A 23,124-nucleotide genomic window follows, 5' to 3' on the forward strand; every position below is an offset into this window, starting at 1 on the left:
GTGACTAGTGTCTACTCCCTAAGACGAAGGCATATATTTTTGGTAAATAAATATTTATTGATATCTTTTGTTCTTATATCACCAATGTATCTCTGCTCCCTCCTCCTCTCCCTCTCAGACATCCATCTCATATAATAAGAATAATGGAGGGGGGGAATAATTTCAGGAAAACTACCCAAGAGATTGAAAAAGTCTGACACATGCAGTATTCCACATCCATAGGCTCCTCTTCCACTTCTGCAAAGAAGCAGACCGAGGTATGTTCTCATACTTATTCTGGGTCAGGCTTGATCATCATAATTTCATAGCATTTTGTTTTGATTATTTTGTTTTTTCTTTTCAGTTATGTTGTTATTGTTATCATGTCTATCATTTTCCTGATTTGACTTACTTCACTTTGTATTAGGTCATATAAGTTTTCCACTGCTGCTCTGTATTTATTATTCCTCATGCATAATAAATCTGTTTTCGTTCATTCATTTTCAATTGCATGTTGCCTCTTTGTGACCGCATTTAGGGTTTTCTTGGCAAGGATGCTGGAGTAGTTTGGCATTTCCTGCTCCAGACCATTTTGCAGATGTGGAAACTGAGGAAAATAGGGTTAAGTGACTTGCCCAGGTTCACACAGCTAGTAAGAGTCTGAGGCCAGATTTGAACTCGGGAAGATGAATCTTCCTTACTCCAGGTGTAGTATTCTATCCACTGTACCACCTAGCCCCCTCCATAATAATATTCTATTATATTAATGTATCATGACTTTTTTAGCCATTTATAGTCAACTGCTTTGTTTTCATTTCTTTGTTCCTGGAGAAAGTACTACTATAAATAAGTGTGTATGTGTGTGTGTGTATGTGTGTGTGTGTGTATATATATATATATAAAACATTTGTTTTTGTCATTGACCTCCTTGGGAAATATTCCCAATAGTGGAAGCTAGTCTAGGTCAAAGGGTTTGGCTATTTATTTAATTTGCTTTGCACAATTCCAAATTGCTTTACAGGGTTATCTTTAATAGTATGAAATTGAACAACATTCAGCTGAAGGAACACCACTTGTGGCATTATTCTCCTGGAGCAGAAACTCTTAACCTTTTTTGAGTGTCATGGATCCCTTTGGCAGTATGGTGAAGCCCTTTCTCTGAGTAATGTTTAAATAATGCATAGAATAAAATACAAAAGAAACCAATTATATTGAAATATAGTTACATAATTATTTCTTAAAGCTACAAGCTCATGGGCCCCAGGTTAAGAACCCATGTCCTAAGGTCATTTACCTAGTTTTATATATTCACAGAAATAATGCATGATTTTATGTCTGGATTGGACATTGTGGAAGGAAATGTGAAAAAATATAAGGGATGCTGTTGATGATTTGAGGGGGAAAAGCAAACAAACTCTTGTATTTTCTGAGCTATGGCTGGTGGTGTGTCGTCTTGTCTGACCAGGTAATATTTCAGGGCCTTTCTCTTTAACACTGCCTGAAATATTGTAGGAAGGAAGGAAAAAACCAGGGGATGGTGTTCATTTGTACACTATTGAAAATGTTCCTTTTTGTTCTTATTTTCAGGTCAGAGAACATTATGGAAAGCTTGTTATCCTCCAGGTCTTTGAAAGCTCCTAGCTTGTTGCCAGGGGCAGAGTAGCCCAAACCAGCTACTTATGTACACATACCTCCCCAAACCTCTGTGTCTGATTTTCAAAATTGTAGAGATGTTTTCTTTTAGTCTTCTTGGGGGGAGCAAGAGATCTCATGTGGATTGACACTCAAAACTTTTTTGTTGTTGTTGTCAAATGTTAAATTTATTGCAGTAGTCTTTTTTGTAGCTTTTAACTTGCTGGGCATTCAACAGCACCACTATTGATGTCATCAATGACATCATGAAGATGCTGGCCATCAATGTTGCAGCCCACAGATTGTGCTGTCCAAAGTATCTCTTTAATGGTTCCAGAGAGATCTCTTGCCAAGGACCGGTGCCTCATCTATAGAAAAATGTTGACAATCTCATCAGGACTGATGTTTCCATTGTGTTTAATATTTTTCTGCTTCTTTATGTCCTGAGGAGGTTCCTTTAGGGCTTTAATGATCAAGGCTGAGGCAGAAGGTACAACCTCAATCTGAGCCTGTCTGTTCTGAATGGTAAGCTTCACTGTGATCCTTAGCCCTTTCCAGTCACCTGTTGCCTTGGCAATGTCATCACCAACCTTTTTGGGAGACAAACCCAAGGGACCAATTTTGGGGACCAGAGCTGATGTGGCACCAACTTCACCACCAGTGTACCTTAAAAACACAAATTTAATTTCATTTGGGTCAAACTTGGATGGCATGGCGGCGATGAAGGTGGAGACTTGGCCTAGATGCTGTGGGGTGGCTTCTGGTGTTGGAAGAACCAGGATTCAGGATGATCGAAAGAAGTTGCTCTTTTACCACCTTGAGCTGGAAGCCAAAAGGTCAAAAATTTTTTAAAGGATAGCACAGTTATAGTGGTGCTCTATTGATATTATAATAACATTCAGAGAGAGACATAGGGCCAGATCAAAGAATTTAGAGGTAGAAGGGGTCTTAGAGATGACGTCATCCAGTGTCTTCATTTCACAATAAAGGAACTGAGGTAAAAAAAAAAATTGTAGAAAGGAGTCATCCAAGGTCATACAGGTTGCAAGGAGCTAGGTCTCAAACCCAAGTTTTCTAAACCAGTGTCTTTTCACTATAGCAGAGGCACACAAAAAGCTTGTGATTTCATCAGTGCTGGGAATTCCAGATGTGGACTCCCCCTCCACTTGCCTTAACTTAGTAGTCCAGTCCTAAAGAGTTATTTGAGATGTATCGAGTTTAAATGACTTGTCTAGGATCACACAATTTGAAATAGTTTCCGAAGCTTATCTCCCTAGAACCTAACAGGCTTTAAATGCATTGTGCATTTTAAGAATCACTGAGGAAGTAGGGATGAAACTTGCCTTGTTTTCAATGTCATGGTGGTGGTGGTGATGGTACAAAACAGGCTTCAGGCAGAGGCTACTAAGAATACTCTCATACCTGCTGTGAGGAGAAAGAGCTTTAGAGCTGAGGGTAAAGCCAGAGAAAGGATTGACAAAGAATCAAACTAAGCGGGATTTAAACCAATAATAGTAGAAGACCAATTTAGCTTTTATGGATTACATTCTTGTGGCAGTGCAAGTCAGAGATGGAACTAGTGCTTTGCTCCTCAGTGATGGATTTGTGGAACCTTTCCAAAACTGGGGCCAAGTATTGAGATATGTTTTTAACCCTGAAAGTGGTGTCCTTCCTAAAAACCATGGCTTCCTAGTGGTGGAAGTGAGGCAGTGTCTCTGTATTAACCTATGATTCACAGGATTATAGGATCACAAATCAGGAGGGGCCTTAGACATTATCTAGTCTGAAAAGGAAGGGCGAGAGGAAAACTACTCAATAATCTGGATGCTATAGAGAGAAGCTACAATGTAAGGGAAAGAATATCAACAAATCCAAGAACACAACTGCCATGTATCACTGAGATTTCTTAGGATGGAACCTATGTCTGGAAAAATGGTTGTGGAAGGGCACATCTTATCCAAGAGAAAAGAGAATAGATAAAAAGAGGGTACATAAGAAAATATATTTATGCTAGAAAGTCTAAGAACCAGAGGGGTAGAGGAAAGCATTTGAGTGAAGATCAGTAAAGGAGAGAGAGAGGTATATTGCCATTGGCCTATACTATAGACCATCTGGACAGAAGGAAGAGCCAAATGAATTTAGGGAAAAAAATCGTAAGTCTGCAATTATTGGGGACATCAGTTATTAATCTGCCGGAGCTCCTCCTTACAAAAAAGCTGAGCAGCTAGCAATTTTTTGCCTTCAAAAGTTAGAAGATGCATCAAAAGGATTTGCTCTGTTGAACCTGATCCTCACAAAAAAGGAGAAACTGATTGCTGAAGTAGAAACAATAAGTGCCCTTATTTAAAATGATTGTTCTATCTTAGAATCTATTATAGAGAAAGAAAGGACCACTGGGAAGAACCTGATAAGAAGGAGCAGATTTTCAAAGGGTAGGTAGGATCCCATGTACTAAAATTTTATAAGGGAATTCAGTTTAACATTGATATAGAAATTCTCAAAAGTGGAATACAGAGACATAATTCTAACAAGGAGGGAAAAGTTTGTGCATTGTTCTTTTGTAGAGACTAATACAGCTATACAGAGAAGTAATTGACCAACAGAATCTGAAAAGATAAAAATTGGAGCTGAGTTATTATTGCCCCTATTTTAGAGGTGGAAGAAACTGAGACTGAGAGAGGTTAAGTGATTTGCCTAGGGTCACACAGTCAGTAAAGTATCTAAGGCAGAATGTGAACTTAGACTCCAAATCCCACACTATATGCACTACACCATGTAAAGAATATGGAAGTAAGAGCAAATAATGGAACATCAATAGGTTCAATAGATAAGCATGGTGTGGTTCTATAGGAAAAGTGTCACAAGTGCTAAAGCTTAGAATTAGCTGGCACTTGCTAGGAATGCCAAGAAATGATTTAGTTATATTGGTGAAGGGAAGAAAGAAAGAGCAGTTTGATGGGACAATGACAGCTAATGACAAAGAGGACCCAGAGTTGCTCAACTCTTAATTTGCTTTGGCTTTCTCTGTCAAGGAGAAAAATCTTCAGACTGGGAAGGAGAGAGGGAGAGGAAAAAAAATCTAATGGGGATTTGAAACCAAAGATAAGTAAGGAGATAATATGAAAACATCTAGTTGATTTTGCTCAATTTATCACCTAGTCCCAATGACCTGGATAATGAAAGAAGAAACAAATATTATCGCTAAGTTATATTATCAATAATAAGCTGAATGATCATAATGAATAGGTAGGAAAACACATTTGTAATATTGTGTTTTATTTTGGGCACATTTTAGGACATTGGTTATGGGATTGGAGAATAGTCTGATACGTAATTTGGATTTTAGGAGAACAAATTTCAAAGGGTCCAAAGGAAGGACAGTTAAGAGAGGACAATAATGTTTTCTACATGTTCAAAAAAGGTCAGAGAGTGGAAACTTTCAAAACTATAGCCCAGTGAACTTGACTTCAACTCCTGGCAAAATTCAAGAATGTATTATTAAAGGGAGGGTTAGTGAATATGAATAGAATGAATAGAATATGAAACAGTGATCACAAAAAGCCAGTCTGGCTTCATTGAGAATGGGTTTTGTGAGACTAACTTCATTTCCTTTTGTAAGAAATTATATTTCTTTATAGATCAGAGCAATGTTATGATTATAGTTTACTTACATTTTAATAAAACTGTTGAGAACAATTCTCAAAGATGTGGGTTTAAATGATTAATATATACATACGGGTGAATTTGGAATTGCTTGGATGATCTAGTCCAAAGAATAATTATCAATGGCTTAGGGTCATCTTGGAAAGTCATCTTTGGTTGTGTGGCCCAAGGGTCTGTATTTGACCCCTGTGCTATTTTAAATAGTTCCAATGATTCAGATAAAGGGAGAAATGGCACGCTCATCAGATTTACAAATGAGAAAAGCTGGGAGTGACAGATAAGATGCAGGATGATGAGTCAAGTTTCTAAAAAAAATCTCAACATACCAGAGTGTTGGACTGAATCTGATAATAGGAAATTTCATAGAAATAAATGTAAATTCTTACAAATTAACAAGCAAAAAATGAACTTCCAAAGTATACAATTGGGAGGCATGGCTAGATATTACTTTATCTGAAAAGACATGGGGGTTTTAGTGGGTTGCACATTCTGGATATATCAAAAGTATTAAGTACAGTTCAAGAAAGTGAATGGGATTTCAGACTGTATTCCAGAGGCACAGTGTTCAGAACAAAGGAGGTATTTGTTCTGTTGTATTAGCTATTTTTCTGGTTATTCCTCATCTGAAGCATTAGGACGCCACATTTCAGGTTGGACGTTGACAAAGCTGGAGGACATTTATAGGTTCATATCATATAAGGGTCAGAAGAAGCAACGGGGAACATTTAGCCTAGAACAAAGAAGACTTGAGATGGTGGCTGTCTTCAAGTATCTGAAGGGCCATCATTTAGAAGAGTTATTACTCTTGCTCTGCTTGGCCTCAGAGGGCAGAGTCAGAAGCAATCATCAGATGTTAGAGAAATTTAAGTTCAATATAAGACAGGACTTCCTCCTAATTACAGCTAATAGGCTGCCTGGGGAGGGAAGGTTTCCCCTCCCTAATGGGCTTCAGGCAAAGGCTAGATGACCACTCATTCTGGACATTATTGAATGAATTCCTGCTCAGATTTGGGTTTGGCTAGATCACCTCTGGGGCTCCTTCCCATTTGGAGAGTCTGTGATTCTGAGAAACTGAGATGTAGAGAGGATAAATTCACACACATGTCAGCCTTCATTCTAGCCGAGAAAGCCCTTTTAAGCCTCATGTATGATGCTAAGGATACCTTTCTAAAAATCTCAGCTGAGCAGTGACAGATTTATAGACATTGTCCATGTTATTTAATTTTCCTTCCCCCAGGCCCAACTTTTTTCCCCAGGAAAAGCCAGTGGGATTATATTCTTCATTGCTATATAGTGATATTGTCAGCATGAGGCATTCTCAGTATGGGAAATCCCTCTACCAATCTCCCTAAGCAACCACTAACTTAGACTTCCTAGGGAGATGCCTAAAGTGCATAGAGATTGTGACTTCCCCAGGGTCATACAACTAGCAAGTTTCTGAGGCAGAATTTTAAATCCCAGTTCTTCATGGCTCCAAGCTCAATGATCTCACTAGTAGACCAGGCTGCCTCTCAGTCATAACAATCTGCACTGCTATAGGGAAATAAAACTCATCACCAGCTCTATGGCAGGGATCTGAGCTTTAATACAGTGGCATGATTGTATTTAACATTGTTCCAGGCTGGTGTAAAGATGAACATAATTCATTTGCTTCTACTTTGATGAGCCCTCCCCCAATTATTGGCAGCTGCCGAAGTCCCTGATGATTTCTGTGTGGGTGATAATGTCTGTCTCCCTCCACATGCTGACTTATTGTACATTCCTTTCATCCACTTGGAATCTGATTTAAATATGAATCAACAGAACACAAAGCCGCCAGACACTCTAAAGAATTGTAACTTTGTCATATTTTGTCCAATCACAACACTTGTCATATCATTCTCTTCAGCCTAGAGAAGGCCTGTCAGATGAGACCGAGTGATAATGTTTGGGAATATGGCAACATTAATCACATGAAAGTGATTTATTTTTAATCTGGCACATTGTGGCTGTCCCCCAGATATTTGTGAATATGTATTGAGAGCAAACCTTGAAATTCTGATAATTGGTTTCTTGAAAAATGACACATTCCTTTTCCCTTCCCCTCCTCTGACCCTCCCCTGCTATTCGGATAAATATGGAAAGTTTTTTTTTAACACTCTTGGCCCATAAAACTCTGATAAAATCTAGAAGCTGCAAGGAACTTTGGGGATTACCCAGTTGAATACCTTCATTTTACAGGTGAGATGATTGAGCCTAGAAGGTAGAAATGACTTCCCAGCTAGTCAGTGATAGGAGTGGGCATAGAACTCAGGTGTCTTGTCTCAGATTCACTTTAGGACACTTTCCACTCCTGCCTCTTCATAGAGAGCAATCCCCTCCTTGATCTTATTACAGCCCATGTCACAGATGTCCAATTACTCCTACACAGTAAGGAAAGGACTTTTGTTTTTGTCTTTAAGTTGTACAACTTCTCGGTATTAAAACCTTTCCTTAGTCTACTCACAGTATTTCAGTTCTCTCTTCCTCATTTCCCCTCCCTCAATGTAAAGGAATCTTTCAGGTTTCTGCTTATGCCTCTTTTTCTTCCAAACAGGTAGATCTATTTTTCACTCCCTAAGACCAAACTTTTGTCTTCTGTCTACTGAGAGCATAAGCTCTTCTTTCCTTTATAGTTTTTATTTTTAAATCCCACCTATTCCATGAAGACTTACTTCCTCTCAGAGGTTCACTTGTATTTTCTAAGACCATAAGCAGCTGCAGTGGTGGTACAAACACGTATTATATATTTTGATTTTGTTTCCTTGAGGTCTGCTCTTGTCTCCCTGAGTTTTGCATTGTATTGCCTCGTAGTCAAACTTCTTCCTTCTTCCCCCCACTACTGTAGATCTGGATTACTTTTGGTTAGCACTTTGCACATAGTAGGAATGCAATAAATATTTGCTGAATTGTTTGTTGCCTTGTAAGAACCAAAGGTACCATTTTTCTCTATATATCACATGCATAGTTGATATTGTTCAGTGATTATTTCTCACAAAGCCCCAGGCACATAACTCAAGTCTGTGTTTTAAAAGACCAGATGTTCTATATGTTCAGTGAGAAAGATAAACAGGTTACCTGGGCTCATGCTTCTGTGAATCAGCCTCCACCAAGAACTTTCAATCAATCAAATCAACAATTATTTGTTAAGCACTTATCCCATTGCAGTCACCGTACTAGGTGCTTGGGCATACAAAGACAAACAGGAAGTAGCCCTGCCCTCCAGAACCTTATCAGAGGAGATAACATGCACATTAAAAAGTGCATACAAAAATAAATAAAAGTTAAATTGGGGAGGGAGGCAGAGGCTATGGAGATCAGGAAAGACTTCAGTTAGAAAGTATCCCTTGAATACTTATATTGAAACAAGGTTTTGAAACAAGGGAGTTTGAGTCAGAAGTGAGGTTAAAGTGTGTTCTAGGGATGGGGACAGAGTGTCCATGTTGGGAACATCAATGAGATCAGTTTGGCTAGACTGGGCTGTACAGTACAGTAATGACACTGAGATGTATGTATATCACAGAACACATATAAGAGTGAACCTTTCCCAGAGACTCCTGAAAGACCTAGCTTTGAGCTCTAGCTGTATCACTATGTGACTTTGGGTAAGTTATTTCCCTTTTCTGTGTTACACTTTCTGTTTAAAATGAAGATGTGCCCTATGTTACTTGGAAGGTCCTTTTTAGATCTAGGTTTCAATAATTTTATAAGTAATCATCATCTGGAAGATGTCCATCTACCCAAGAGCCAGTGTGGCTTCAGAAAGGGCCAAGGAACAATCGATGTGGTGTTTGCTACCCGATAACTCCAGAAGAAATGCCAGGAGCAGAACAGAGGTCTGTACACAATGTTTGTAGATCTGACCAAGGCCTTAGATACTGTTAGTCATTAGGGCTTATGGAAAATCATATCAAAATTTGGTTGTCCAGAGAAGTTCATCAGCATTGTACATCAATTTCATGATGGAGTGACTGCCTGGGTACTGGATAATGGACAATGCTCTCATGCCTTCCCAATCACCAATGGAGTGTATGTAACAAGGTTGTGTGCTTGCTTCCATGCTTTTCATCATTATGTTTTCAGTCAGGTTGTCAAATGCTTTCAATGAGGATGAACAGAGCATCAAGGTGAGCTACCCGCGCTGTTGGTAAATTCTTCAATAAGAAAAAGGCTACAAGCTAAGACCAAAGTGGAGGGAGTGTTGGTGCATGATTTTCTGATTGTGCACTCAATGAAGCCCCTGAAGGTGAGATGCAACAAAGTATGGATCAATTCTGCTACTTGTGCTAATTTTGACCCAACAATTAACACCAAGAAAACACAGGTGCTCCATCAGCCACCACCATCCGTATGTGGAACCATCAATTACAGCAGATAAAGAAATTTTGAATGCTGTGGATAAGTTCACTTACCTTGGTAGTATACTTTCCAGGGATATACACATTGATAATGAGGTTGACACATGCATTTCCAGAGCTAGTTCAGTGTTTGGGAGGCTCTGAAGGAAATGGGAGAGAAGAGGTACTAGACTGAGTGCCAGATTGAAGGTCTACAGAGCTGTTGCTGACTTCATTGTTGTACGTCTATGAAACCTGGACAGTCTACCAGCACCATGCCAGGAAACTGAATTGCTTCCATTTGAATTGTCTTAGGAAGATTCTGAAGATCACCTGGCAGGATAAGGTACCAGGCATTGAGGACTTTACTTGAACTAAACTGCCAAGCATTCAAACTCTACTTCAGAGAGTGCAACTATGATGGGTTGGCCACGTTGTTCAAATGCAAAACATATGCTTGCCAAAAAGACTATTTTATGGAGAACTCACAGAGGGCAAGTGTTCACATGGTGGTCAGAAGAAGCAATACAAGGACACTTTCAAGGTCTCTCTCAAGAACTTTGGAATTAATTGTGTGACATGGGAGACACTGGCACAGGACTGCTCAGTATGGTGTGCCTGCATCAGAGAAGGTGCTGTGCTCTGTGAGGAAAGCAGAATTGAAATAGCTCAAAGGAAATGCAGGATGTACCAGTTTAGAGAATCCACCCCAAATGTTCACACGGACTATTTGTGCCCGACCTGTGGCAGAGCATTCTGAGCTTGTATTGATTGCTCTGATCAGCCACAGTTGGACACACTGAAACTTGACTTTAGCATAATGATGTCATTTTGGTACTTTTTGAGAATGAAGGACAGAAACCAACCAACCAAAGTAATCATGAAGTCCCCTCATGGTGCTGAGAAATAAGGATCAGGTCTGAGTTCCTAAATGGGCAAATAACTTTATTTCTATAGACCTCAGTTTCCCCATCTGTAAAAATTTCTTTTCTAATGGGTTGTATTTCCTTGTGCATTCTAATCGGTCTAGTTCCTAAGGACCTTTTTTATCTCTTAATGTTATAGAATTTATGTGACATCTTTCATGCCCTGCAAGAAACTTGCAAACCTTTAGGGGGTGATGGTGGTGGAGAAGACATGTATGCACATGAATAATTAGAAAGCTGTGCAAGACTGAACATAAGAAAGTGCTAGGTTATATTTAAATTTATATATAATCAAGTGCCAAAATGTATAGTGAAAAAAACTAATTGTTCTCAGTCGTCATGAAGGGAAGAAATCAATATTGACTGCAGCTGTCAGAGAAGGCTTCCTGGAGGAGGTGGGGGTTAAAGGGGGTCTTGAAGAATGGGTAGGATTTGGAGAGGCTACAGCAAGGGGAAAAGACAAGGAGTGGGGAGTGGAGCAGAACAATCAGAGGCTATTGTAAGGGTATGGTTGTCACGTGGCTATGAAATCAGAGCAGAGACAAGGAGAGCAAAGAATAAATTCTGTAGCTGTCATTTAATTGCTATGGGACCTTTTGCTGAATATATCTCTTCATACATACCATTAGTTAAATATGCTGCTTATTGATAGTGCTATTTTTTTAAAATTCACCCAAGCTTATCACACGTCACTGGAAATTTGACATTTAGAATTGGCTTTCCTGACCCCCCTAAATTTTAATTAAGGTAATTATGTTACTAGCAAGAGTTATACTTTTTATTCTCTTCGTGCTCATAAAGAGGAGGATAGAGAGGAGTTCAGCTCTAGCTTGGCCTCATCCATGTTTTGAGTGCTATTAGCATGACTTTCTTTTTCCTGGGTTGGGGATTGCAGCTTACCTCTCCATACACCCCACTTCGCTGATGAATACCCCTGTCCTAGCTGAATTCCTTAGTGATGAGAATGGACTATGGTAAGATACTTAAAAGGAGCTTAGGTTTTGCCATTTAGAAGTATTGTATTCTTCATGAGCTGATCAGATGCAGGTTAATTTCAAATTGATGTCTTTTCAGAGCAAGACAGGACCAAGTTTTTTCCTGTATTTTCAGACTTAGACTATATATATATTTAGTTAATTAGTTTCCCTTGTCTTAAAGTTAGCTGCAGAGAATAATCAAGCTGGACTTCTTTTCTGTGGATTAAAAACCTAGTCTCAGACCTAGTGAAATTAAGCATAAAATATTAAATTGGGGACCATTTATCAGAATCCAAACTCCCCTCCCCTTTTGTCAGGTTATTAAGAAACTTTTATGTCTATGTGTGTGATGTGCTCAGTGCCTTAGCTACTATAAAAGGACTATTTCTTTTTTGGTTGTTCTATCTACTGCTAGATGCAAGTAGGATCTCAGAACACAATTTCAGATACCCATCTATAGACTGTACTGAGTTCAGCTCCCATTAGTGGTTACGAATTCCTGGTAAATTGACTAGTGCAGAAAAATGATGAAAGATGAAAATGGTACATGCTGGAGGGGCTGTGGGAAAATGGGTATATAGATGCACTATTGGTGGAGCTGTGAATTTGTCCAAGTATTCTGGAAAATAATTTAGAGTTATACCAAAAATGTCACTAAACTATATATGCACCATTTATTCCAGGGATATTTCTACTCAGCATCTATCCCAGAGAGGTCAAAGATAGAGGGAAAGGCTCCACATATCAAAAATATTTACAGAGGTACCTTTTTGTAGTTTTAAAGAATTGGAAGGTAGGTAGGCATTTATTGGAGAGTGGCTGATTAGCTGTACTACAGGGATATAATAGAACACTATTGAATCATAAAAAAATGGTGTATATGAAGAATTCAAAGACTTGGAAAGGAATGGATACAATAAGGTAAGCAGAATTGAGGGAATAATTTACATAATGACCAAAGCAAAGGGAAACAACATTGAAAGACTTCAGGACTAGAATCAAATTGATAACCAATAAAATCATGACATCAGAAAAGTAATGGTGAAACATGCCTGCTACTTTTTTGTAGAATGGTGATAGATTAGAGGTGTAAAATGAAAGAGCCAGTTTTCCAAAAAAGATCAAAAGATTTGTTTTGCTTATGTAAGATAGCAGTCTTTAATGGCTTCTAAAAGTCAGTCTAGGTGGGAATAAGACTTCTCAGGCCTAACAGCTTGAAGAAAGATGCTCTGGCTGAAATCCAAGTCCCCCTCCCTTCCTCCCTCCCTCTCTCCCACTAATCTTCTCCTCCCATGATGTATCCTAAGGTAATGATCCTGTATCTCTTTTCTAACCTTGATTTCCTTTGGAGCAGTGGTATCAAACAGATCCCTGTGGGTTGCATATTGACATTCACAAATGAACATTTTCTATGTTCTACTATATTTTGTATATTTTGTTAAGCATTTCCCAATTACCTTTCAATTTTGTTCAGGCTCCACCATTGCAAGCCTCGTGTACCCTAAAGTCTATACCATTTTGTTTACTTTTTTTGTTTTAAATATGTACTATTGTAAATGTTAGTTAGCAGCCTTTGCTAGTCTGTGTTTACTTATTGAGAAATGCAGCTTGAAGGAGTCCATTGAGAGGGAAAGCATGCCCAGAGAAGAGACCAACATATCTAACACTGGTGCTCTGCCAGAAGATAAGTCCTAGTGAGATTGACTTCAATCCCTGTCAAGGTTCTAGAAGGTATTCTTAGAAAGGTGTTTTATGATTTTTTTTTAAAGCAATCGGGGTTACGTAACTTGCTCAAGGTTACACAGCCAGGTGTTTCTGGGTGGGTGCTAAGTGTCTGAGCCTGGGATTTGATCTCCAGGTCGTTCTGACACTGGAGCTGGTGCTCTTGCTTGCTGTGCTACCTGGACGCCCTGGTTTACGATTTTTAGAAAAGAAAGAAGTTATCACTTAGAGCCAGCAGAGATTTGTGAGAAACAGATGATAAGCTGGGTATGGTGGCTTGTGCCTCTAATCTCTTATGCTAGGGAAGCTGAGGCCAATCAGCTTGAATTTTGGAGTTCTGAAGCAGAATTAGAAGTAGAAGTCAAACTGATCAGGTGACCCCACCAAGTCAGGCACCAATATGGTGAGCCCTTGGTACCAGGTTAGCTAAGGAGAGGTGAACTGGCCCAGGTCAAAATGGGAGAACACACCTATGAAGAATGGGATTGGGCCAATGTATTTCCAACCTAGGCATTACAGGGAGATTCAGCCTGAACCGCCCCTCCCCCACACCACAAAACACCACCACCACCACCACCAGGCAGGTAATAAAGAATACTTTATCAATAACTATTTCCTTTTTTTAAAAAAACAGTATTCTTAGGCTGATGGGCCAGGGGAATGCCATAGATATAATTCACCTAGATTTCACTAAATCATTAACAAAAAATACCATTCTATGATTGTAGACCATTAGACTCTGGGGATATCTGATATGAAAGGCAAAAAGTACACACGGGAGGTGAAGGAGACTGAGAGCTGCCTATAATTTTTAATTACTTTTCTATAAGACAGTGCAAACACATTTCTTTCTAATCTAAATCCTACATGTGCGTTTAAGTGTCTATTGTAAAAGGGCAGCTAGGTGGCACAATGGATAGAGTGCCTGGTCTGGAGTCAGGAAGACTCATCTTCCTAAGTTCAAATCTAGCCTTGGACACTTCCTAGCTATGTATCCCTGGGCAAGTCACTTAACTTCGTTTGTTTCAGTTTGCTCATCTGTAAAACGAGCTGGAGAAGGGAATGGCAAATCACTCCAGTATATTTGCCAAGAAAACCCCAAATGGTGTTACAGAGTTGAACATGACTGAAAAATGACTGAACAACAACACTCTGTGTGAGGCGCTTCTTTTTAACACTAGTGATCGTTGTTTGGCATCATTGTTTGGTAGTACCAGAACTAACCTATAAATGTTTTTGGAGTAATGTGTTATGAAGAATATGAGAAAAATGGAATGAATGTGGGTAATTAGTGTTGTGATCAGAGTATGGACAGAGTGTTACTATTGTGGAAAATGTGATGAAAGTGATATGAGTCATCTTATAAATCATGAAGCACCATAGCATGATTGAGTCAGTACCAGTGGTTCATGGCAATCTACAGGTAGGGTACCCTGGGAGATTGATTGAGTTTGCCCCTAGTTTATGGGACTGCAGACAAGGGCTAGGTAGGTAATTAGATAGACAATGGTTATATTCTGTTGGTACCTTGAGTCATGAGATTGTGGTTGTGGGTCCTGCTGTCCTCCCAAATATTTGGGGAGCAATGAAGAAAGACTTCTAAAAAATTCTGGTTTTGCATGGTATGGTCTGAATCCCTAAATAGTCTCTTTAAAGGAAAAGAGAGTATCAGCAGGTGTGGGGAAGGATTATGGATCTGAAACTTGGTGTCTGAGAATGGTGAATTTGTGTGAATGGATTTGTCTATAATAGGGATGACATTGAGTTGTGGCCCAGATGCCTTTAATGTTATGTGCATCAGAACTGATTTTAGTTAAGAGATTTGAAGACAGTTCATTGGAAATGCTCTGACCAGGAAAGAATAAAATTCTTCTACTAGATTAATTATGGATCTCTATCACTGAGTTCTGCTTTATTATGTTCTACAGAACCATAAGAAGTCTCACCAAGCTGTTCCAGGTCCTAGGGTAAGACCAGATTTGGTTGTTCTGTTGGATCTATTGGACTCCCCAACCAATGCTTTTCCAACAAATGAGACAGCTTCAGACTCCCTGCTTTAAGCATTTATTTTAGTAACCATTCATCCTGTTTCTCCAGCTGTTTTGGGATATGGAGAAGATATGGCCTCAGGTGGTGATTTTTGAAAGCAGGAGAGAAAACTGAAAGTAATACTCCAGAGCTCTGAGCTGTCTTCTGGCCAAGCCCATTACCCATGCCAAGGGTTTCTGTAGGATGCTTTCATTTCCAGTGAAAATATTTTCTCCAAGAAATAAGAATCCACTTGAGAGAACCCCTAATCAGAAACAAAGGAAAAGACAAAAACATCTGTCCTTCACCTTAACCTCATCTCTCTTCATCTTTTTTTCTCTTTTACCCTGATAAAAACCTACATCTTCCCGACTCCATCCTTTCTGTCATGCTGACTCTTCAGTGCTAAAAGGAGTCAGTAGCTGAGAATTCTAGATAATGGGTAGGCAATGCTACCCATTTATATTAATTCACTCAGTAAACATTTATTGAGTGGCCAACAGAAGAATCCTTTGCATGTGTATAGGACTGTAGAGTTTACGCTTTTTCAGTCACTTTCATTTGTTCCTGGAAATAGTTCAGTGTGGGAGGCTAGACAAGTATTACTATCCCCACTTTTCAGAGGAGGAAACAGGTGAAATGATTTGCCAAAAGTAACCACTAGTTGGCTCCAGAACCCGGACTCTGAGTCAATCTTCTGACTCCAGGGATAGTTTTTTTTTTTTTCCCCCCACTGTATTATCCCGTTTCACAGCAAAGCATTATTTTGGTCACTAGAAGATACAAAAATGAGTAAAACATGGTCTTTGCCCTCATGGGGTTTATAATATAGGAACAGGGATAAAAGACTCCTATCATATAAAATGAAACATAAGTGTATAAGACAAGTACCAAATAAGTACCATGGGAATTTATAGAATCAAAGATCACATTTTGTTGGTGGTCATGAAAGGCTCCAAAGTGGTAGTATCTGGTCTGAAGCTTGAAGAATATGTAGGATGTCAATAGCAAGAGATGAGAAGTAGAGCAAAGCATCCCGGGCAGCTTGGTAAGAGCAGAGGGAGCCAGGTGGTGCAGAAGATATAATGTTGGGTCTGGTGTCAGGAAGACCTGAGTTCAAATGTGGCCTCAGACACCTACTAACTTTGTGAACCTGGGCAAGTCAGTTAACTGTTTGCTTCAGTCTCCTCATATTTTGGCAGAGAGGAACAAGAACCTATGACATTTTGGAGGTGGGATGGCTCTGCACCAAACAGTTTGACTGAATGTTAGAACATGTGCTTGGAAATAGTGTGAGAAATGGCTGGAAAGATAAGCTAAAGTTAAATTATGGAACTGAATGATAGACTGAGGTATTTGAATTATATTCAAAGTCCAGACCACACGAAAACTCCCAACATTGCTGATGTTCTTGGAGTGCTCTGCTCCCTAACAGAACACCCATAATTGTCTCAGTGGGGCTTTGGATCAGCCCCCTAATGATGTGCTTCTGCAGGATAGTAAGAGCTACCAAACATTGTTTTGTCCAATGGTCTACAAAGGCTGTGTGTACACTGGGCATGGTGATGGGAGAGAGAGAAACACTACTTCCTGAAGTGATATAATTTGAGGGATGCTGTAGTGCCCCAAACCATGCTAGAAGTTATGAGCTGGGTAAATTTTAGAAAAATTTCATGGTTAACAGGAGGGCATATCCTATCTGGCTTCACCTATTGACAAAATAGGAATCATATTAATTTGAAACCTTAGAGGGGATAGTCATACTCTTTGGAAGTATGATATAGGTATTGCCTACAAACCTAAATCCCCTAACCACTCTGACTCATTCTTCCCATGTAAGTAGGCAGGGGGAGGGGAGGTGGGTTAGGAAAAAAAGATTCACTCTGACCACCATCCTGTCCTTTCATTCATGAGAGAGAACTCTCAGTTCCTTCCAATTCTTCCACTCTGTGGTTCTGTGATTCATGATAACAGGAACATTTGCAATGCCCTTTAGGTCCTAAAATAAGAACAGATCCCATTTTTACAGCTGGAGAGTGAAAGGAGCACAGTACTACTGAGCCGAAAGCTATCGCAGAGGTCATCTAGTCCACTCTTTTCCCAGAGAAAGTATCCTTCTGTACAAGATCCCTAACAAATGACAATCCAGCAATTACTTGAAAATCTCTAGAACTTCTAGGGTCAGGTCATTCTACTCCAGACAACACTAATAGAACATCTCCAATTTCTCTGGTGCCAAGCAAAACAAGTCTAATCTTTCTTTTGCCCTACAGTCCAGCAAGAACTTTTATTAAGCTCAGCTAGTATGTCTAATCTAAGTTTTCTCTTCTGCAGGTTGAGAAAACCCCAATGCCTTCCACTGATTTTTGTGTAACCTGGCTTCTAGTCCCTTCCTGGCTGTTGTTCTATGAAAATATGAAGTGTGGAGACCAGGCATAAGCCCAGTATTTCAAATGTGATCTGACCAGGGGAGATTATAGTGACACTCTAATTCTTTCATTGTAGACTCTATTATATCAAAGCAACTCAATATTACATTAGCTTTTTTGACTGCCATGTTAAACTGATGGCTGGTATTGAGTCTGTAGTACCTTCTGGCCCTTATCATACGAAGCATTGTCTATTCAATCTATTGTGGGTTGTTGTGAGGGGGGCATTTTGTGAATTTTAAAGCACTACACAAATATGAGTTGTTTGCCATTGCTCTCTCATTTTGAACTTGTGTAATTGAGATTTTGAACCATCTTTATTTAACTTCATTTTTGCAAATTCTCTATTGAATAAAGCATGACACACTAGGCTACCTCTCATATATTGATGTCCCAGTTCCAGTCATCTAGTCCCATTGTTTTATGATATAAGTTGCATGCCCATCCTATGAGCTCTTAACTCCACATCTCTATTCTAATCAGTCCTACTAATCCTCATTCTCACTTCATTCTAGTTTACTCATAACAAGGATTTCCAGTCTTTTTGGTCTCTTTACCCCTTGTTTTTCAATAAACTTTCTATGCTCCCTATTCAAAATGAAAGAAAATAAATTTTAGCATTTGCCATGATTATATATATATATGAGTGTGTGTGTATATATATGTACATATATATATACATAAGAAATAAAATTGATTAATTTCACATTAAGGAAAACTTCATTTAGTACATAACTTTTTAATTTACCCTACTACTTTTGAAATATTTCAATAGGATATTATGGTTATTTGCCAAATAATCCCTGTTCCCCACTGATAAGGTTCTAATTACATATATACATAATACATATGTATATACACATACATAACACATACAGGCAACTAGGTGATGCACTGGGCTTGGAATCAAAAAGATTCAACTTCATGAATCCAGATTTGTCCTCAGACATTTGCTAGTTATGTGGCCCTGGGTAAGTCACTTAACCCGGTTTGTCTCAGTTCCTCATCTGTAAAATGATCTGGAGAAGGAAATGGCAAACCACTCTAGTATCTTTGCCAAGAAAACCCCAAAATGGGTTATGAAGATTTGGACACAGCTAAAATGACTGAACAACAACAAATATATGTGTGTGTGTGTACATATACACATATACACACATATTATATACAAACACACACCATACATGCACATGTACCTCAGTTTGGGAACTTCTTTCCTAACCTATCCCAAGACGGATTTTGGAATCTCCACTCTGTTCTCAACAAATTCTCCTACATTCATGATTTTTTTTTTTACCAATACCTCTTCAACCTTCTTCCTTTCATTGAAACTGGACTATTATCTGAGGATATCACAGTCCTGGATATCCTCTAATTTGGAATATATTCTTCCCACCGTGATAACTCATAGGACCAACGATAGAGTTAGATAATACTCCTTTTTCTACCTGCATGGACCCTCACCTCCATAACTTTCCTCTTTTGAAATCCATTTACCCTATACTACCCTCTTCCCATTATCATTGCTGTCATCTACAAAAGTTCAATTCACCCTAGCAGTTTTCCTAATTTAGCATCTTGTTTATGGTTTTCATTTCTATTCCATTCACTGTCACTGTCATATCACAGAATAATATTCATTTTTTCTTTTTTTGGAGGGCAATTGGGGTTAAGTGACTTGCCCAAAGTCACATGGCTAGTATGTGTGTCAAGTGTCTGAGGCCAAATTTGAACTCAGGTTCGGTGCTCAATTCGCTGTGCCACCCAGCTGCCCCATCATATTCATTTTTGACAATTCCTTTAATAGTCTCTCAATTCCTCATTTACTTCAATTCTGTTCCTGTCCCGCCCACTGGCTTTATTGACACGGCCATACCTTAAACCTTGCTGCCTCTTAGAATGTAACCTTCTCTGAAATCCTGAACTTTGAAATCTTACTGTCTGATATATATGTATATCATATATATGCATCATATATATATGATATATATGTTCTTCTACCTTTGACTTTAACTCACATTTAACCTACTTGTCTCTGACCCATTTCTACTCTTTTATTTAACCTTCTCTGAGCTGCTTTGGTTTGTATCCATTCACTGCCTTAATCCTGTGCTCTACCACTTTCATTTTTCAATGGTTGACTCAACTTGTGCCTTGGCTTTCTGCTGATCTCAAATTTATAATCGCATCCCTAGATACTCCCATTTGGCTTCTTGGCTCCTGCTCTTGGGCTGCTGAATATTATCAAAGAAAGTGAAAAATGGACTTGGTTTGAGCCACTTCAAGTTTATGTGTAACCTGATATGGGCTTGCACTACTGTTTGACAACCCTCCTACTCTTTTCTGCATCTCATTCTTTAGTAACTTTCCCAGACATTTTCCATTTTCTTCCTAAAGGGTATGTCACCCCTCAGTTTTATAGCAGATTGAACTAGCCTATTTCATTGGGAAGACAGAGGCCATTCAATGGAAGTTCCCTCAATTTCCTTCTATTCCAATAAGCTGCTCAGCCACATTGTCCACTCTTTCTGTATCCTGTTCCCTTAATCTCTCATTAAGGCTAATCCATCTTCCTGTTCTGTAACCTCTTCCCTTCTGCCTCCTCTGGGAATATTCATCCTTTACCTCTCTTTCATTTTTAACCCCTTGTCACTGGCTCCTCTGTTTACCAACATACTCTGGTCTCTCCAGATTGTTTTTTTTTTTAAAGCTATCTTTTGATTGTTGTAAGAAACAAAGAAAAAAAGTTGCCTATTTACTGATGTTCCAATTTTTGCTCATTCCCTCCTCATTGCCCTGTCATCTGATTTTACCCCAACTATTCTACTGAAAAATGTCCCATCAAAGGTTGCCAGTGACACCCAAATCACCAAATCCCTTTGCCTTTGTCAGTTCTAATACTTCTTGAATTTTCTTCTGACTACCTCTTCCTGCTAGACACTCTCTTCCCGTGGCTTAAGACCCATCACACTCTCCTCCTTTTCATGCTAAAAACATTAGCTTTTCCTTCTCTTTCGGTTTTGTTTCCTTTTCTTGATAACTTAAGGTGTACAATTACCTAAGGTCCCTAAATTCCTTGGGACTTCCACCTTTTCTTCTTGCAGCCCCACGCCCACCTTTGGCTCTTGCAGAGCTGCCTGGATCAGTCCCCGTAACAGACCTTAGGGTGAGAGGCCTCAGCAGTGGAAGCCTGAGAGTGGGTTCACTAGGACATAGGGGACAAGTCTTGAGCATCTACAGGTTCGTGAGACTAGTACCTCCCTCCTTTTCCCACCGGACCCTGTCAAAGTCCGTCTTTGTGCAGAGAAAGTCCTAGTCTGATCTACTGCCTGGCAGTCCCAGATACTCCCAACTCGCACCCTAAGAAAGGAGTTCTCTTTTGCAACGGTGTCCCTTCGACCTCCATTGTCCAAGAAGTCTGGTGTCCAGCCGGCCAGGCCCCTTGCCCTGACTCCAGCTTGCGTTGCAGAGCTGTCGATACCCAGCAGGGGCGCTAGGGACCTGTGTATAGCAAGTCAGCATCGCTCACGAGGATTCTAGTCTTATCTATGGGGCCGCAAATCTTTTTATAAAGTTTTCTTTCTGCTTACAGGAAACTCTCGGATTTAAACACAACACACTAGGACATCTTCGGGACTTTGAGTATTCTCCTTCAGTGTTTTAAAGATGTCCCCTCCCGCCTACATAACAGTATTTCTTCCCTCCCTCCCTTCCCCACTTCAGGGCACTGAAAGAAAGTTTTTATTTTAGACCCTGGGAGATTCCGGGGTTGTAAACTCCTGTACCTCATTCCTTCCTGCCATAGTCCAGCCCAAGAAAGAAGCAACTTCTCCCGGCCACCCCCTCCCTCCCCCTTCCCCCCTTCCCGGCCCCAATTCAAGACAGAATCCTACAATATACCGGTCGTGATGTAGTGATACGATCTCTAGACCTCTTTAAGAGTTCCGAATCAAGCAAGGAAGTCAATTTTCTCATCTGTGAAAATGGAAATAATAATCTCTGAAGTATCTATCTCATGGAATTGTCGAGGATCAAATGAAAAATGTGATTTTTTGAAAAACAAACTTTAAACACTTATTAAAGGAAATCATGGCCTAGTGGATAGACAACTAGCTTCTGAAGCTAGGAATACTTGTATTCAAATCCAGCCTGGGACATATACTGTGTAATCTTGGCCTGGGTACTTAACCTCCCAGCCTTGTAGGCAGCTGTTTTAGATTATAAATTGCAGAAGAGGGTGCCCACCTGAATTGGTAGAGGGAGTTTCCTCAACCTGGAGATTCATATACTTATGAAATCTAGGATTTATGTTTTAAATAGTGGAGAACTGAGTCCCAGAAAAAGAGAAGGGCCCAAGGTAATGTGTAGTGTGTTAGTTAACAGGACCCAAGATACCTGACTCTCAGCTCAGAATTTTTTCCCAACTATACTCATCAGTTAGTTACCTGGTCTTTCCTCCCTTCTAGTTTTGAGTTCTATGGTCCTAATTTCAGGTCTGAAATGAATTTAGAGATTGTTTTGGTCAACTCTTATTTTAATCATGACACTACACAAAGGCATGGTAAAGGGAACTCTGGGCTTGTATCATTAATGAGAACCTAAGTCTTTGGAGTTTCTTTAATACCTCCCTCCCTGCCCAAGTCCTCTTCTCACCCAACCCTTCTCTAATCTCAAACATAGTAATTTCCATTTGTCTTCCCTACAGCAAAGCTCTTCTCATCCCAGTGATGAGTCGGGATGCCTCGAAGACCTGGCAGGTCATTGCTCCTTTTTAGGTGAAGGATCTTGTCATCCAGAATCTCTCTCATCCCCTCTCCACCATCTGCACTAATCCTAACTCCAGCCAAAGTCCCCAGTCTTCACACTCTTTCAGTGCCGAGGAGTCCAATGAAGGACTACACTAGGCCATTACTATCAAACTCTTGACATGCATTTAAAAAAACAAACTTTAAATGGAAAAACTCTCCTTTGGAAAGGCAGAGAAAAACAGGATTACAGACCAGTGCTTTCCATTTGTTGGGGAAGAATGGATGGACCCAGAAAAAGGGAGGGGACTGTTGACACAGAATGGGGAGTTCTCAGAGATCCTAGGAAACAGTTCAGGATTCCTAACCTGGCCTATGGTTTCTGAGAAAGGGGACCTAGGAAAAGTGAGAGGGAGGATCCTTGTCTAACTCTTTCTCCTCTTCCTCCCCACCTGTCTCTCCGAGTCACTCTATCTCGGTTTGTCTGAGATCTCTCCACTCCCTCCCACACATTCTTCTCTCCACCTTTCCCGGTATGGTTTAAAAAAAAAAAAAAAGGAACCGTGCAAAAATCCTTAGCGAGGTCTGTGTCAGCTTATACAACCTGTCTAGTTGTGGCTCCTGAGGTTAGTGTGGTCTGGGGGAAAGGGTGTAGAGATACGGAAAGG

General features: G+C 39.7%; 1 long non-coding RNA gene and 1 pseudogene across 1 annotated transcript in view; both read right to left on the minus strand.

Annotated features, from left to right (window-relative positions):
- Positions 1-1,821: 1,821 nt before the first annotated feature.
- LOC138168636 (large ribosomal subunit protein uL11 pseudogene) lies at positions 1,822-2,415 on the minus strand (annotated as a pseudogene).
- Positions 2,416-15,302: 12,887 nt separating this feature from the next.
- Positions 15,303-23,124, minus strand: part of LOC138169456 (uncharacterized) — a 13,728-nt gene continuing 5,906 nt past the window's right edge. Inside the window, exons 2-3 of the long non-coding RNA XR_011170359.1 lie at positions 21,612-21,686; positions 15,303-15,547 (exon numbers count right to left, since the gene is read on the minus strand). This is a non-coding gene — a long non-coding RNA (uncharacterized lncRNA). The remainder of the gene's footprint in view (positions 15,548-21,611; positions 21,687-23,124) is intronic.

The sequence above is a fragment of the Petaurus breviceps genome, unplaced genomic scaffold (assembly GCF_028583685.1).
Source record: "Petaurus breviceps papuanus isolate PSGF00001 unplaced genomic scaffold, PetGlider_PUasm1.0 37, whole genome shotgun sequence".
Classification (NCBI taxonomy): domain Eukaryota; kingdom Metazoa; phylum Chordata; class Mammalia; order Diprotodontia; family Petauridae; genus Petaurus; species Petaurus breviceps.